The sequence below is a fragment of the Emydura macquarii genome, unplaced genomic scaffold (genome assembly GCF_026122565.2).
Source record: "Emydura macquarii macquarii isolate MOO-44397 ecotype Brisbane River unplaced genomic scaffold, CSIRO-AGI_Emac_v2 contig_1790, whole genome shotgun sequence".
In the NCBI taxonomy this organism is placed as follows: Eukaryota; Metazoa; Chordata; order Testudines; family Chelidae; genus Emydura; species Emydura macquarii.
In genome coordinates this window covers 30,883,736-30,902,500 of record NW_027131927.1, presented here as the reverse complement: position 1 = coordinate 30,902,500, position 18,765 = coordinate 30,883,736, and the positions used below count along the sequence as shown (strand labels likewise).

Here is an 18,765-nt window from a genome sequence, read left to right as displayed (position 1 = left end):
AATCTGTCATTTGCCTTTGCAACAAACAAACACAAAAATCCAGCCCCATCTTCTAGATCTACCTTTCAAAGGGCTGCTGACATTAGCCTTTCCTGCACTAGGAAATGTATATATTGCTTACCATACCCAACAGCAATGGGTGCAGCTGGACCGCTTAACTGCCAATGTTAAGGGGATCAAATCATGTTCAGCCCCAATTCAAGAATTGTGATTAAACCTTGCAGGATTAATTTAACCTTTTTAGTCTAAGGATTGTTGGGAGCCAGGGTTCCCAGCTAGTGCTAAGACTTTTTGGAAGCTGTAATGTAGACAAGGCTCAGAGGGGCTCAGGCATTTTTATCACTATTTAACCCTGTGTGGACAAGGTCTTACCTGCAATTATTAAATGTCTTGTGAAAACCTGTGGTAAAAGGGCTGAGAAAAAGAAGAAGAGAACTGTCCGGCACTCAGAGTATGAGGCAGGCTGTGGCTACAGAAACTTTGGATCAGGCCATACCTCTGTGAGGGAGGCGAAGGAAGAAACATTAGGGAACTAACCTGCAGCAAGAGTTGGCAGTGTGGCTTTTAGAGGGAAGCTGGATCTGAGCAGGGGAGAGCTCAGAACAGGAAGTGAAATGGAAAATTGCTGGATGCCCTGCAAACGTTTTGAGTTAGCCTTACAAGTTCAAGAGTCCCAAACTGCTAGAAAGAAAAGGAAAGGCAAATCAGGCCATCTGTGGTTGCCTTCCTCCTCCAGAGGTTTGAGGCCAGTGGGGTGTGATCTACCCCCTCACTAGCCTGCTGCGGTGCAGGCTAACTGTCCATGTGCACCCAGATGCTCATTAACAGTTCCTACATGCACTTTGATCTAATCCTCTTGGAAACAGGATTACATTGGAAACAGGTGGATGTGATATACCTTGACTTTAGCAAAGCTTTTGATACGGTTTCTCACAGTATTCTTATCAGCAAGTTAAAGAAGTATGGGTTGGATGAATGGACTATAAAATGGATAGAGAACTGGCTAGAGCATAGGGCTCAACGAGTAGTGATCAATGGCTCCATGTCTAGCTGGCAACCGGTCACAAGCGGAGTTCCCCAGGGGTCGGTCCTGGGGCCGGTTTTGTTCAACATCTTTATTAATGATCTGGAGGATGGGGTAGATTGCACCCTCAGCAAGTTTGCGGACGACACTAAGCTGGGGGGAGTGGTAGATACCCTAGAGGGTAGGGATAGGATACAGAGTGACCTAAACAAACTGGAGGATTGGGCCAAAAGAAATCTAATGAGGTTCAACAAAGATAAGTGCAGAGTCCTCCACTTAGGAAGGAAGAATCCCATGCACAGCTATAGACTGGGGACCGACGAGCTGGGTAGCAGCTCTGCAGAAAAGGACCTGGGGGTAACGGTGGATAAAAAGCTGGATATGAGTCAGCAGTGTGCCCTGGTTGGCAAGAAGGCCAATGGCATATTGGGCTGCATTAGGAGGGGCATTGCTAGCAGGTCACGGGAAGTGATTATTCCCCTCTATTCGGCATTGGTGAGGCCGCATTTAGAATATTGTGTCCAGTTTTGGGCCCCCCAATACAAAAAGGATGTGGACAAGTTGGAGAGAGTCCAGCGGAGGGCAACAAAAATGATTAGGGGGCTGGAGCACAGGACTTATGAGGAGAGGCTGAGGGAACTGGGTTTGTTTAGTCTGCAAAAGAGAAGAGTGAGGGGGGATTTGATAGCGGCCTTTAACTACCTGAAAGGGGGTTCTAGGGAGGATGGGGCTAGGCTGTTCTCGGTGGTGGCAGATGACAGAACAAGGAGCAACGGTCTCAAGTTGCAGGGAGGGAGGTCTAGGTTGGACATTAGGAAAAAGTTTTTTACTAGGAGGGTGGTGAAGCACTGGAATGGGTTACCTAGGGAGGTGGTGGAATCTCCATCCTTAGAGGTTTTTAAGCTGCGGCTTGACAAAGCCCTGGTTGGGATGATATAGCAGAGGTTAGTCCTGCTTTGAGCAGGGGGTTGGACTAGATGACCTCCTGAGGTCCCTTCCAACTCTAATATTCTATGATTCTATGATTCTACATCAAAGCGCACTAACGAGCTGTTAATGTGCGTCAGCTGTATGCACCCTGCATGCACTATGTGCAGAGGCTTAGACACAGACCATGTTGCTGAGGTCCTGGCTCAGTGGGGCAGCCCATGGGGGGCTCACAGCCTGGCCTCTCCCTGGACGAGCCTTAGAACAAAGGGACCCCCAAAGTGTGCAGTACCTAGGTAAGTGGCACCCTCTGCCCCCATCTAACCTCTGCCTTCCATGTCCTACCCGCATCCCAGTTTCCTGTACTCCTGTCCCTCTCCACCCCCTGAGTCCTTCTCCTACCACATCTGCTCCTTACCCATCCCCCTCAGGGTCCTGTCCCCTATTTTCCCCTATGTCCTAAGCTCTATGCCCTAAGCTTCCTCTCCTCCATTTTTTCCCACCACATCCTAGTCCATCTGTCTCCTGGCATCCTGCCCCACCATATATCTCCCACCTCATTTGACCCACTTAGGTTTGCCCCTTCCCCAGTCATCCTAACCCCCAGGGTCCTGCCCCATGGTATTTATCCCATCTTCTATCATCCTGCCCTATCAGCAGCTCTCCTGTCCTATCCTCACACCCCATCTGCCCTGTGATCTGCCCCTTGTTTTCCTAATCCTCCCCCCACCCCATTTGTCCCCTATGGCATCCTGAACCCCATTCCATCTGTCCCCTGTGTCCTGGTCTTCCTCTAGGTCCTGGTCCCCATCTCCAGACTCCAGTGCCTTTGTATTATCCCCGCATTGTTCCATCCATGGATTGCATGGCCTGGACCTACTCCCAGCCTCATGTTGGGGACCTTCCCCCCCCCCCCCCCCCCCCCGCCCAGACTAGTGCAGTCACCCTTCAACTTAAGGAGCACTTTGGGCTGACACTGAGGGGTTCTCTCAGGATGGGGGGATCAGAGCCCCACACTGAGACCCAGCACATGGGTTGAGGCTAGATCCCTAATGCAGGGCTGGGCAAGAGTGCTGACTCCTCAGGGTGGGGGACCCTGGTGAGAGTCTTTGCAGAGACACCTGTTTGTGGAAGAGCACGCTGCTATATTTGCTGCTGTGACCTGGGAGGACGGTAGTCAGGAGCTGCAGGGGGTCACTCCTGTTTGCATAGGGCATCCTCTTTGACATGTAGGTGCTGTTTTAAAGGTCCCATATACCTTTAAACCGGGGGAGGGGAGGAGTTATAATACACAGGTATGATGATGTGAAATTAGCAAACCAATAGCTATAATTGAAGTGGCACCACCAATGACCCAGATGACAAAACCTGGCTGAGGCAGGCCAGGGGGTCAAGGCACAAATCCAGCTGTAAATTGTTTCCCCCCCACTCTGCTCCTTTTGCTGAAAAGTAAGAAAGGGCTGGCCTGTGAGTTGTAGAGGCTACATAGGATGTAGGCAGCCCAACTCTTTACTTGCTTTGCTTGTATTTCAGTCTGGCTCTGATCTTTGCATGGAAGTCTCTACCGGAGAGTCTTATCACCTGTCTTGCCTCCTCTTGTATTATTTCCACAAGAGCAACCAAATCGTCAGTTTCACTTGAGAACAGGTCAGACCATACCTTGGCACTTAGTGCATCTGAGTCGTTTTCAGTCTGTGTTTTTTCCATAAACTACAGGGTTGTGGGGGTGGGGTGGAGTGGCAAGTGGGATCCTTGAACTGTGACATGCCCAAGGAAGTGAACGTACTTTGCTCTTTCTACATGGCAGATTGCCATTCCACAGTGGACAGAAAAAATAGAGCTTTGGGTGGTACCACACTGTGAAGAAATGAGAGTTGTTGTCAGAGCACGTGTTGCTAATGTTTTGTTAGAGTAGGCATGATACATTAGGCTGGACCTTTGTCCCCACAGTCACGGAAGTCCTGGAGTCCATGATTTTCATGTAGCTGTGGTAGTTTTGGGAATCTATTACTTTTGACGTGCTGAGATTTTTTTTTTTATGAGTGAGTGGCTGGGTGGGTGTGTGGGTGGGTGAGTGGGTTGGTGAGATTTCACTGAGAGCTTTAAGTGCTGTAAAGTTTAAACTCCAGGCTGCCATATATTGGTGGCTAATCAAGTGTAGGAAGGATGGGACAGCTCTCAGCAAGAACTTTAATTTCTCAAAAATACTTAATGGGGTTTGTCTTCTTTGTTCCCCTCACCCCCACCCCCCACTCTATCTACTCAGCAGGAACAAAAGCATCCTTTTTCATTTGCATGTGGAGAGTCAGGCTAGGGTTACAAAGGGGGCTCTGGTACAGTAACTTTCTTATTTCCAAACTCTTCTTGCAGCACGGTTCTAATTTGCACCAAAAGAGAGAGGAAGGGGGAAAGATTATGTTGAGTTTTTTTTTTAAAAAAAAGCCACTTGACTTGTGATGTTTTTAAAACTGTTCCTGGGATTTTTTTTTGCCCTTTCACCATGGCCACCCACTGACAACTTAAAAACTGCCAGAACCAAAATCATAGCCCTAGGCTTGAGCATAAGTAGCCAGAGGAAATGCTTGTGCATCAAGTGACCTTGCAGCGGGCAGTATCCCCAACCACTAATTTTTAACCCACTGTCTATCTGCAGTCTGTATGCCTCTGAGTAAGGATGTGTGGGTATGTCTCATCACTAATCCAGCTTTAAGTAGCAGTCACTTTCAGAAATAAAAAAGCAGAGCTTTTGTTACAGTATAAAGGAGATGCTTGGGACTGTTTGATTAAGGTGGAATGGGGAAAGAGTAAAAGGTAGGAAGTCTTCTGCCCTATTTCTGTAATAAGGACAAAGATCCCATTGGATCAGGCACTAAGGCCCAGATTCACAAAGATGGTGAACATCACAACACCTAACTTTTAGGCAGCTGGAGAATCAGACGAACACACTGCAATTCACAAAGACTGAGTCAGGTGCCTAGATGCCTCTACAATAAATGGGGGAAGAGAGGTGCCTTAGAATATGATTTACCAGAGCCATCATGACAGTCAGGGAGCTGCCTAAGGTAGTCACTGGGAGATGGAGATGCAGTTGAGAAGGGTGTGTCCTAGACCCAGCCCCTCTCACGGAGATAAGTGCCTTATTCTGGGCTGCAGGGAGAATCCTAGCTGTGCTAGCAATTCACAAATGGGAATGCCTCTCCTGGAGTCAGGAGGCTTAGGTGTCTAAACTGCTTCTCATGAGAATGGCTTAGGCAGGCTCCTAGCTCCATACAAAAGCAGAGGAGGTGCTCACCTTTACTTTTAGCCCAGTAGTTAGAGCACTCACCTGGGATGTGCGAGATGGGGGTTCAATTCAGTTCTCTGCTTTGCTTGATGAGAAGATGGGATTTGAACAGGGAGAGTATGGTAGCCACTGAGCTATGGGATAATCTGACGGGGGAGATGAGGGGTCTCCCTCGATTTCTGCTGCTGAAGTTGTTCCAGTTTGGAACAATAATTTAATTCTCTTTCTCTCTGTCTGGCCCAAGAATAATTATTTATATGTAGGGGAACAATTTCAAATTCTTACAGTCATTGGGCCAGAGAAATGGAGAATGCTCTAACCTCTACCTACAGAGTCAGACATCTGGGAGAGCCAAGGTCCGGTCCTTCTGCTCAAAATCACTCTTTGATTATTACACAGTCTTTGAGCTAACTGTGCCCTGAGCCATCACTGCAATGTTTGAGAGATGCAGGTTCCAGTTTTGGATTGGAGCGCTGAGGGTGAGATGTGAACAGAAGGGATTCTCTGAGAGCTAGTACTATTATGCTGTACCTAATCTCTGAATTCAGATGAAAAGACAGCCAGGTGACCGGACTGGCATGTTCTTGCCGATAATACATTACTGCTCGTGTGAAGGCTGCTACCTAAGTGCAGCAAGTTACTGTGCATTGTCTGGCTTACTCCATCACTGGAAAGAGAGGGCGGCACCAGCTGGAGTAAGGCTGTCACTGCACTGAGGAACAACATCAGGAGCACAGGGCAATCCATGTACCCTGTTGTCAGGGGAGGGTAAGGTAAGGACCAGATGGAATATTAACATATTGCCCATCAGGAACAATTCCCTGCTCCTGGGGGGAGAGGGGGGAATGGCCTAAGCGAAATATAAGTTTGCACAAAACCTTTGTAATGAACTTGCAGCCGTTTCCATTTTCAGAGCCTGGGGGCGCCATTCATGGTATGTGCTATTCAAATATAGCAAAAAAGGTGAACAAATTCTACCTAGCTACACCATTTAAACTCGGAAGCAGAGGTGTCCAAGGGGCCATGAGTGTTTGAGGTAAAAAGATGACGTGATCACTGCTCTACAGACTGGCAGCCAGAACTGTATTTAAACCACCCACTGGGTATGTTAGCTGATGTCACTTCAAGCGAGAGATTGCTCATGGATAAAAAACTCAGCTATGGCCATCAGCAAGCACTGCTTTGACTGAATCGTCTCTAGAAATCCCACAGCTTGCTGGACGGGTTAGCCTTTGTGCTCTCTCCTGGGCTGATGGCTTCTGATAATGGGGCAAATGTGTATCACTTAATTGTCAGGTTTAAGGACAGGAAGTTTGTTCATGTGCCACACTTTACGCATTGTCTTACCAACTTGGAGCCAGACCCTGCTCCCAGTTACACCAGTGTAAATCCAGAGTAATCACATCCACTTTAGTAGTTATTCCATATTTACACCAGTATAGCCAAGAGCAGAATTTGGCCCTGGACAGTTACTTGCTCAGTACAGCCTGCTGAATGCTGCCAAATATAACTAGGCTGAGGACAAAATGCACCTCAAATGTTACCCATTGTGCAACATTTTGAGGCATGTCACTACAAAAGAACACATCAGGCCTCACCATTTTCCAATCCAAGTGCAAGGCACATTTCTTTGACCTTGAATTCTCTAATACAAATACATAGCAACAAGTGTGTGTGTGTGTGTGTGTGTGTATATATATATATATATATTTTTAAAGCCACCTACCCCCACACACTGCCAAAACAAGACAAAACAAGACATTGCACATGCTTCTCACTCTGGGGAGAGGATGAGAGAACAAACAACAAATGACAGAGGGGTAGTCACATTGCTGAATGCACTACTGCAAGGTGCTCAGCTACTACAGCAATAGGCGTGGTATAAAAACCTATATAGAACAGAACAGAGTCTGCATTCAGCTAGAGTGGACTGCAACAAAGAGTTTAATATGCCCATTATATCTTAAGTAAACAAAAATATATGGAAATCAATTTCTGGCCACGCGGCACAAGGGATAATATTTTAAAACTTGAATGCCTAAAGTGAGGCACATCACTAGTGAGGTACCTAGATAACTGGCTTTATGTTAATTGTTGCTGAAGTCCAATGTCAATCAACGGCAGTTGGGTCTCTCATCTTTTAAAAATTCTACTTTGTGCCTACCTGTAGTTTTGGGCACCTAAATATACTTGAAAATCTGGCCCTTAGGAACCTATATCCTATTTATTTCTCAATGAGACAGTCTCGGAGGTGTCAAAGCCATTTTTTAAAATGGGACTTAGGGGCTTTCAAAAACTTTACCATTTAGCTGTTCTTTTAAGGGCCTGCCAATATTCCACATGTTAAATGAATTTGTAATCAGTTACTGGCATGGTTGGCTATACAGCTCGCATATGTCCGCACACAACGTGGCTCTCACTCAGTGTATTATCTGAATATTTAACCCTGGCCAGAGGCACAGGCTGGCTATGTTGTTTTCCTTCTATAACTGCTTTACCACAATTCGTTGTTGTTGCTGAAGTCTTGACAGGATTCCAGTTGCAGCCAATTTTATCTTGTACTCCTCTTTGGCTTTTGACTGTGTGGAGGAAAGCCTAAGAATATATTGTTCCATTGCTTTTGTGCATGTACTCTGAGCATGCTATTTTGTGCTAAGAACTATGGGATAACTGCCCAGATTTTCCCAGAATGCAGTTATATAAAGAGGCAGTGTAGCAGGTATCCTAAGTCTGAGAGTCTGTACGTCCACACTTTGAGCTGGAGGTGTACATTCCAGCTCGCACTAGCTTTGGTTGAACTACTACCCATCTAAGGATATGTCTATATTGCCAGCGGCACTGTCAGCGCTGCTGGATTGATGCCACGGGATCGACTGAGCGGGCTGTGGAGACCCACTCAATCGATCTTGGAAGTGCCCTCCGGTCGCCATGAATCCACCCCCACAAAAAGCGTAGGGCTGCGTCGACCGGCGGGCATTTCCCGTCAGCGCAGTGCAGTGAAGGCGCTGCGATAAGTAAAAGTTCATATGCCAACGGGAGATACACGATGTACTCTATGTAGCTTGCCTATCTCCCGCCGACTGCCATCGTCAGTGTAGAGCAGGCCTAAGATGCTAGGCACATACTTAAATGTCTAGTGATTGTAAAGTTCCAGAAGGTTGGTCACCTGAGTCTGGTCTCCTGAGTCATAATTATGTCATATCCTAGTAAAAGTTACTGTTGCTTTTGATGCTGTGACTACTGCTGACAGCCTCTCTGATTTCAGCAGAATGGTTTTCCATTTCCCCTCTCCTCCTTCTCTCTGTTTAATCAGTGGCTCTGAGAACTCCAGCTAGCAGAAACTCCCACTGCAGCCCCTCCATACCACTCCGAGTGCTTGCAAGTGCAGAGGGTGGGGAAGAGCCATGTGAAATGCTCGTTTCCTCACTTCCATCACATGCTCAGCCTCTCTTAGCTCATGAATGCTGAACACAGCTCAGTTGTCCTGCATTTCAGTGCAATCTGCCACAAGATGGCTGGACCTCCACTCTGCATTCTGTCCTCCTTTACTTTCTGTTCCTGGCTTAGTGTGACACTACTTAGTACAGAACAATGAACATGCTCTAAGCTGTCTCTCATCCCTTCTTATAGAAAGACATTTTTAAAAAATGGCTCATCTTTTCAGCCTGCTTGTTAGTAAATTGTACACCGTTTTGTGAAATCCCAATTAACTTCACAGACTCTTCACACTAGAAATACCAATGCTAATCTTTGTACAACATTATGTACATTCTGGGCAAGGGCATAGTCTGGGGTGGAAGCAGGAGCGCTGTTGACTCCCCCCCCTTCCCCCCCCCCCCCCAAACTGCAAGCCTCAGGCAGGTGCAGAATTTGCCCAGCCCCCATGTGCAGACCCTGACTGGAGCTGCCCTCCCCCCCCAACTCACTCCCAAATGTAGAAATCAAACCATGCCTATGGCTTTGGGGGGAAAAAAATACAAACGCACAATCCACCAAATCAGAATTTGTTCACTTCCTGTGCTTTAACACTATTTTTGCTTTCTTCATATTCATCACACATACAAACACCAATTTGGCCTTATTAAAATCTCTTATTTTATAGGCTTATGCACATGAGTTGCAAAACTGGCAACTCGCCCCTCAATTTTTCATGATTATTATTTACTATTTGTATTATAAGTTGGACCTCAGAGCCCCAGTCATGGATTAGGACTCCACTGAGCCTGGCGCTATACAAACAGTGAACTAAAAAACAGTCCCTGGCCCAAAGAGCTTAAAATCTAAGTGATAAAACACAGCAAAGTTCAAAGAAATAAACAATGCCGCCAGTTAGCTTGGTTTTGTAGCAGAGACACAAACAGGTATCCGTGAGAAGCTGACACACACGGTCATTATTTTGAACAGAGAGGTCCCTCTTGAACATAATTAGCTTTCCCTGTTAAGTGGCTTTGCCAAATTGGCAAATTTAAGTAGGCTAATGAACCAGCTGTTAATAAAACAAAAACTTATCAGCCAAAAGAGCTAATATTTCAAAGGTGAAAAACTTCAAAGTGCCTGATTATTGCAGACTTGTGCACCACACCAAGTAATTTATTGTATTCCACAAGAAAAACATTCTGTCTGGTTGGCAGACAAAAAGAGTGCACGAAGACTAGGTTTGTTTCTTGAAGTACATGGGTGCTGTGTCTCTTTAATTTCTGTTCTTTTCATTTCTGGTCCCATTTTTTACATCTCATGGATATGCATATACTCTTATGCTTTATGTATACATTATAATAGTTTTTTAACATCTAGTTTGAGGGGACAAGAAAAGAATATTATTAATTTTTTAAATTTAAAATATTCTTTATATTTTTTTTGTTCCCTAGTGTGCTAGGCACTTGCCAGAAACAAGTAAAGACAGTCCCTGCCCCAAAGGAATTACAGTCTAAGTAAGGCCTCAAACCTGCACGTACTTGGGAGTGTGAGTAGTTATTTATTTATGTGAGCGTGACTCACTCATGTGCCTAAAGATCTAATTCATAAGCTCTTGAAAGATCACTGCATAAATTCAGACTTGACGTAATAAGGGAGGCCCAGGTAGGGGGATATATCAGAGGAGAGGAAGGAAATGCCAAGTGTAGCACTTGGTAACTCAGTAAGGCATGTACCCATCTCAATGGTGTTGTTAAATTGGTTTGATTTAAACCTTCTGTAAGCAAAGTGCAAAAGAAGGTGACTCACTGAGCAGCTTTGAGGAGAGCATTCTATTAGAATTCCAAAAATTGGCATGAATGACACCACCATATAATCAGTGTTTATTGCTGCTGCTGCCCTTGGGGAAAATGGAACTAAAACAGACTAAGTTTGTGCAGTAGAAGAGATGCAGGAAGTTAAAATGAAAGGCCCCATGTCCACAGCATAGCAGTGATGCAAATGGAACCAGAAAAGCTGAAAGTCCCGGAGAGAACAACAACTCAGAAGCAATTGTGCCAGCACCACACTTGAGAATTGGCAGCTCCTTGTGCCTTGGCCTGCATAGTGTAGTGCCATGCATACAAAATTACAGCAGGAACTCAACCTTGGGCCTGGCAAATCCCCTTATAGGCAAGAATAAGAATTCCTAAAGTGTTGTTCATCCACCAGTTATTTGAAGGGCGGCCTGCTTATTAATAAAACAAGCATAGAAAATACCATAACTTTGCAATTAGAAATGGTCCATAATCTGAATGCTGGATCCAAGCAATCTCACCTCTGTGTTGTTCAAAATCTAGATCAGGATCCAAATTTTGCAGCTTTGGCCCATGCTTATTGCTAAGTGTTTTTAAAACCAGAAACTGCACAAGAGTGTACTGAAGGGCCCCAGAGATCCAGAGAGAGAATGACATTCAGCCCATTACTGACCTGAAGCTTACCTTTCTGACTCCATCGGTGAGAGCCTGATTATTAGTCCTACCTGATGACTAGTCCCACTGGCTCCTGCTTATGTGGGGTGCCAGAGACCTCTCTGCTAGCAATGTTACAATCGCCAGTACGTAATGGACCATCCTAGAAGGACAAGTAAAGGCTTAACAGTATTGCATGATTCTGCAATGTTTTTAATATTATTTCATGCCCTAATAGGAGTTTTGCAAAAACATGCATTATTTACCTTGTCCTCCTAAGGCAGCCCCAGTCTGTAGCAAGATTCTGTAGTGGTTATACAAGTCCTGCTAGTTGTTGCAGTTACGAAGTCTACTTTTGCTAGCAGGTACCTCCTGCTCCACCTCTATATATACCTGGTACTTGCTGTACAGTGTATATTGGGGCATCACAAGGATAAGGATGTAACAATCTGTTGTAGGACTGGACACTGGAAATTTAAAACAAAATCAAAGGGGCAATATTTAGCTGCTGATGTGGGTATGTCCCTCTTATACTGATTGCTTGTGGGCAAGCAGCATATAATTTTAAACTTGCTAGACATAAAATATAAATATGATTTCCTGCAGCTTTCTTAATACAAACTTAAAGATATCCCTTTCCTTACCACTTTAAACTGCTCTATCTCCCCAGCCTTGAAGCTCCCCATCCTTCCAATTAAGAATGACAACGTGGTCCCTCTTTCAACATTGTTTCTTAATTGACAGAACATTGCTGGATGATAGCAGGCACCTTTTCCCCGTCCTCCACAACCACGTCTGGGTGGAAATCCAGCCTATGTCTTGTTAAGCCAGCAGACAAAATGTTTGCTGAGATCATGGAAATTCTACAAAAATCATGTAACTTGAAAACCACTGGTGATTCCAGTGCATTTCCACTGTTGTAAATGGAATAAAAAAGACAATGAAACAATTTCTGAATATGTGGCTGAATTATAGAAATATGCAGAGCACTGCCAGTTTGAAGAGTGTCTAAATGATGCATTCATGGACTGGTTATTGTGTGGTATGCAAAATGAACCAATAAAAAAAGTTACTAACTGAGGTTGATTGAACTCTAAAATGTGCATTAGAAATTCCTGTATCTTTGGGGACAACTCTAAAGCCAGGGAGCTACAACAGCACCATGGAATCTGTGCAACAAACAAACTGAGAGGTCAAGAAGAAAGCCCATTGACAACACCCAAAACTGTGCTTTCATTGTGGGAAAATCTCACAATGTAAGTGTTTGTGGGTGCAACCAGCAGAAAATGCAACAAATTGGGGCGCTTCCATAAAATATGCAGTTCAGTGCAAAAAGCACAAGCCCCACCCCATGGGGGCAACAACAGAGGATTTCAGTTTCATCACCTAGCACATGGCAACATGGAACCCACTGAGAATGTTATCACATCTCTGCAATCACCCAACACTTTGTTTATTGTCTTCTAAGTTGTTTGGATTTCTTTATAAATGGAAGGAGTGAGACTTGAAATGGAGCTGGATGCAGAGTCTGCTGTTATTTCGCAGCAGGATAATCAGACTTCTTAAAGATGTAAAGTTGCAGAAGACCTCAGTGTTACACATACACATACAAAGGAAATCCTCACTCTCCTGGGTGGTGTTAGCAAAGGTAACAATTGTAAACCGCATATGTAGAGAATGGCCAGGAGAGATTAAGGGGAACAGGCAAAGCTGAACGTGCCTCTAGGTTTTTAAAAAAAATAAATGAAGTCTGTCTCTGAACATAACTTAGCTGAGCTTTTGGACAAGGCAGCTTATTTTGTCGGGATGGTATCAGAATTTTAAAACATAACACACACAATTTGTGCTTGAAGAGGGAGTGGTGGCTACTTTTCAAAGCTCCGCCTGTACTGTTGGCTACTGGAATACAGTGCCCAGTTCTGGCGTCCACATTTTTAAAAGGACTTGGAAAAATTGGTGAGGATGCAGAGAAAAGTCATTTGACAGCTGGAAAGAGCGTCTTACAGGGAGAGGCTTAAAAAGCTCCATCTGTTTAGCTTATCAAAAAAAATATCAAGAAGTGACTTCATTATGGCATACAAGTACCTTCCTGGGGAGAAAATACCATGCATTAAAGGGCCCCTTTATCTAATGGAGAAAGGCAAAACAAGAATCAGTAGGAGGAAGTTGAAGCCAGACAAATTCCAATGAGAAATAAGACACCATTTTTTTAAAAACCAGTGAGGGCGATTAACCATTGGAACAAATTACCAAGGGAAGTGGTGACTTCTGTCTCAGTGTCTTCAGGTCAAGGCTTGATGCTTTTATGGAAGGTGTGCTTTAGTGAAGCATAATGTACTGTGCTCAATACAGGAGTAACTTGGGTGAAATTCTATGACCTGGGGTATATAGGGGGAGGTCAAGTTAGATGATCTAATAGCCCCTTCTGGCATTTAAAAAAAAATTCTATGAATTGCTAAATGAATGCAATGGACTGAAATGGTGTTGACTAGATGACCTTCCTGAGGTCCCTTCCAACCCTAATCTTCTACGATTCTATGGTAGTTCACCAAAGCTTTTGAGGTGGCCAAAAAGCTTACAGCATCAGAAAGGGTCTTTACACACTACAATGCATCTTTTCCTGTAAAGATAGCTTATGACACTTCCCCAGATGGAATAAGAGAAGTATTTTTACATGTGATAGAAGACCATCCTGAAAGAACTTTGGCCTCTGATTCTAGATCTCTTACCTCTGCAGAACGCAACTATGCTTACATTGACAGAGGAGCTAAAAAGAGAGCTAAATAGTTTCACGAATATCTGTATGGGAAATAATTTACTGTGGTTACAGAACATCAACCACCAATTTTTACCTGGAAGAAAGGAATGCTGGTAATAGCTGCAGCATGGTTACAGAGGCTGGTGATAATCTAGGCATTCACCATTAAGATTTGAATTCACACCTGTCACTTCCAGTGGCAAATAAGAATATGGCAGGGAAACCAGAGACAACAGTATGTTCTTTATGGAAAACTGAAGCCTTGCCAGTGACAAAAGTCATGGTACAACTAGTGGTGACAATTTTGGTTGGATGTATTCCTGGAGGTTTCATCACATGACATAATCTTTAATTAAAGATTAATGTTTGATTCCTGGAGATTCCAGGACAATCCTGGAGCGTTGGCAACCCTGCCCATGTGAAACTAAAAATTATTTAGTACTAGCTAAAATGTATGACATTACAATGAACAGATAAACTAATGCACATAAACAACTGTTTCCAGCTTTCTGTGCTTGAAGAGAACTTATTTGTATATCAAGGTTGACTAAGGGGTGACACAAGACTGGTGATTACTATGAAGCTCAAGTCACATGTACACCAAGAATTACATGAAGGCTGTTTGGGAATTATAAACATCAAAGTCCTGGCTAGGAGTTGTGAGTGGTAGCCAGGGATTGATACACAAACGATATGGCAAAACAGTCTCCAGGTTGTCAAACAACACATGCCTTAACAGACTCTGTTGCAACCTTAGGAGGGTTCAACTATTCCATGGCTGTGAATCCCCAAACTATGCTGAGCCATTTAGGGACATATGTTTTTGATTGTAGTATATGCCTATTCTAAGTGGCCTGACGTATTCTGTATGAATTCAACTAATTCAGTGCAGATAATGGAAGTATTAAGACTATTGTTTTCATAGATGGGAATTGCTCAGATTGTAAGTGATGTTGATGATGATGGAGCTCAATTAACACCTGAAGAATTTCAATTGTTTGTCAAAAGAAATGGTATTGAAATTTCACATCTCCGTACCATACTCCCACAAATGGATTAGTGGAAAGATTTATCCAGACATTAAAATGAACGATTTGAGCAATGGCTCCAGAGAAAGACACACAAGATAATACAAGACTGAGTTCCAGAGGGGTAGCTGTGTTAGTCTGTATACAGCAAAAACGAGAGTCCTGTAGCACTTTAAAGACTAACAAATTTCTGCAGGCATAAGCTTTTGTGGGCTGCACCCCACTTCGTCAGAAATCAGATAGGGGGTGTGTGTGTATATATATATATACATTCAAGGGTAAGAAACAACACTATATACCTTGGATCCAAGAACAAATAAATAAAACAATTTTCTGATTAGGTTTAAGGACACTGCAATTTGATTTCCCCTCTCCCTCTCCCTTCCCCCCCTGCCAGACTATACCCTAGCTCTCTCTAACTGTCTCAAGACATTTGTTGAGGTTAGAGAAACATCCCAGCTCATGATGCTGAAGTATGCAAAGCTCTACTCCACCAACTTTCATCTTGAATTCATTAGTCAGACAGACATGCATTTCTTCTTCCCCGGAAAAATGCCAGTGTCTCTCCAAAAATGTATGGAAGTTGACATGAAGCTAAAAGTTCCAGATCTCAGAGAATAAAACAGAGATCCTGGGATGAGAACATGTTAGTTTGTTGTTAATAGGAGCTTTATAGTCTGCAGCAATACTACTTTAAGGTGAGAGCTTCTCAGATATCCTAAACTCATCAGGGTCAGGCCAGGTGACAGAACTCTGGTGATGTACAGATGTTGTAGAAAGTGGAATTAGTGATTCAGGTGGGACTTTTTCCTCTGAATCAATAGTAAACTAAACTGCCATCTAGCATTAGGGGAGCACTGTGTTACTAGAAGTATTGCCTTTTGGACTAGGGTCCTGACCACTTGTAGTCATATAAATCACATGATGTTCCTGCTTCTTGACTGGGTGCATGTAATCAGGATGAAGGTTTGAGGAAGCCATTGAAGCTTTGAATATGTCTTGAAGCCAATTTGGGAGACGCAGTAATTGGCTGTGACAAAGACTCTGCTCAGTAAGTTATGTTCCATCTTCTTGGTCTATGTATAGTATTTGATATGGCATTGCCTCGAATGAATAGTCCATGTTAACAGTTTATCTTAAAGAAAATTAGGAGGTACCAGCCATTTTAACTCTCTCTAGAAAACCAGAGCAATGAAGAAGTTGTTGATGACCTGTAGCAGGTGAATCTTTTATTTAAATGAGAATTCATTTAAGTTCCACACTTAACATGGTGGGGGAAGTTGACTAGGGACAATGGAGCCCTACAAAGATATGGAGAAGATGCCAGAATCTGAAGGGAGGACACAGACAGACAGGAGACCCTAGGCTACAGACCAAGAATATTTTATGGGTTCCCATACCTGGTCAAAGCTGGAGAGGAAAAGATGTTATTTTGTATGCATAAAAATGAATTTGACTTTCAATGAATAGACTAGACTCTGTGAAAGCTAGGACCCTGCCTTCTCCTGATATACCCACACAAAATCAGCAGGGAAAAAAGGTTTCTGTTGACATACAGAGGAGCAATTTTTCAGTAAAAGTTGATGGCTGTATTATCATCTACCCCTAGGAACAACTTTGACCACCACTCCTTACAGCGGAGAAGAAATAGGCAGTTATGCGACCATTGCCCTTAGTGGCAACATTACAACAATCTTTCCTCATTAATAGCACTCTCAACTCAACTTCATGAGCAAAGCCTTTAATAACAATGTTATGGCAAAGTCTGAAGGAAAGTGGAGATTATATTCGGCACAGTCAAATATCTGAGTGGGATGAGAATGTTCAAGGTACTGCAACCACACCAAACCCAGTCAGGGGCGTGCATTGGAATAAAAATTTGGCTGCTTTTGTGCGCCCCATGGCCAGAGGACCTGGCTTCCCCCCCTCTCCTCCCAGGGCTGGTGGAACTTGCTCTCCCCTGGCAGCAAGAAGAGCTGGCTCTCCGCACCACTGACCGGGGCTGTAAGAGCTAGCATCTCCCACAGCCCAGTCATGCCCAGGATATGAGGAGCTCACTCTCCCCGCCCTGGAAGAGTTCTGTGCCCCTGTCGATTGGGGGAGGGCCTCGTGCCCCTGCTTGCCCCACTTGTGCACATTGCTGAGCCCCGTCATCAACATTCACAACATTTTTAAATACATTGTTTAGGGAAGCAAAAGGTCCTTTTGAATGTAATCTGTTGAAATCACTTCCTCTTTGCTAGGAAGGCAACCCTAGATGGTGTAGCAGCAATTTAGGATAGATGGGGATACCATTTTATACATTAATAGGTTTCAAGACCACAAAGGACCATTCTGATCATCTAGTCTGAACACCTGCTTAACACAGGTCAGATTTCACCCATTCATTTTCTGTGTCAAATTCATCGCCTTGTAATCTGTTAGAAAGACATCTCATCTTGATTTAAAGACTCCAAGTAATGGAGAATATACCACATCCCTAGGTAATTCATTCCAGGGATTCATTACCGCTATCTTTTAAAATGTGGGTTTAATTTCCAGTTTGGACTTTGTTGACATCAGCTTTCAGCCTTTAAGAAGACCAGATGGATAGTTCAGCAGAAGGCACAAGGACAGCAGGTCCTTTCTATTTGGTGTACTTTCTATTTGGAATGAAGATATGAGATGCTACTGCAAGATGGCCTGGGATTATGGAGTTGTCTGGTGGTGTTGACGTGCTTTAAAACAAATGACATGGCATCATGTGAAAGTGCACAGATTATAGGACACTTCAGGGATCTTGGAAGAGTGCTGAAGAAAAGGCAAGTCCATGTGATTTTCTTGAAAATCCTTCCAGTCCTGTAGGTGAGGGAAGGCAGAGGGCAGAAAATACTTGAGACGAACTGTTGTCTGTAGGGTTGGTGTGAGGCTGAAGGTTTTGATTTTGTGGAACATTGGGCCACATTCCAGTAGGAGAGGTGGCTGTTTGAATGGGGCTGCCAGAATCTCACACACAGGGGCTCATCTTGGTTGGAGGCTAGCTAGAGCAGCAAGTAAGTCATTAAACTACCAATGCCAGGAGAAGATGCTAAAAAGGCAAAGTGTCATGAACAAATGGAACTGACGTGACAAAGAACGTGAAGAGGGAAGATTTTTCAGTTGCTTATATAGCAATGGTAGGACTCTGGGTAACAAGTAAGAAGAATTGGAAATTCTCATTAATGAGAAGAAATTTGATCTGATTGGCATTACTGAAACCTGATGGGACTATTTGCATGATTGGAACATTAAAAATCACAAGTTACAACCTGTTTAAGAAGAACGGAATGAGTCAGAGAAGTCTTGGTGAGGGTGGCACTCTACAGTAAGGACACCATTACCTGTCTGAGAGTTACTTGAATGCATATGGATCAATATGCTAACTAACAAACCCCAGCAGGGGGCACTGATAGGGGTCTGTTACACACCATGGAATGAAACTAGAAAACGGAGAGAGTTACTCCTTCAGCAACTATCCATAATATACAGGAAGAAAAATTGTTGTTCTGGGGGTCTTCAGTTGGGGAGGTGTATGCTGTAGGTCTCATGCAGTCAGTAGAAAAACATCACTAGAGTTTTTAAAAGTTACAGATGATGATTTTCTAACACAAGAAGCACTGCACTCAACATGAGAACTCCTATTTTGGACCTTATGATGATGATCCAGGATGAATTACTCACTGAACTAGAAGTTGGTGGTTATTTAGAGATCAGTTGTCATGACCTAATTATTTCAATATGTGCAAACAGAGGAGAGTTCCAACCAGTAATATCTATATTTGGTGCTTCAAGAGGGTTAATTTCCCAAAGATGATAAAAATTATGAGCAGATTGACTGGGAGGAAAAAGTAAGATGTAAAAAG

At 43.8% G+C, this 18,765-nt stretch overlaps 1 long non-coding RNA gene across 1 annotated transcript; it reads left to right on the top strand.

Annotated features, from left to right (window-relative positions):
• Positions 1–2,130: 2,130 nt before the first annotated feature.
• Positions 2,131–12,019, top strand: LOC137159223 (uncharacterized). The gene is made up of 3 exons (XR_010921599.1): positions 2,131–2,247; positions 3,485–3,598; positions 11,769–12,019. It is a non-coding gene; the product is annotated as an uncharacterized lncRNA (long non-coding RNA).
• The last annotated feature ends 6,746 nt before the right edge of the window (positions 12,020–18,765 follow it).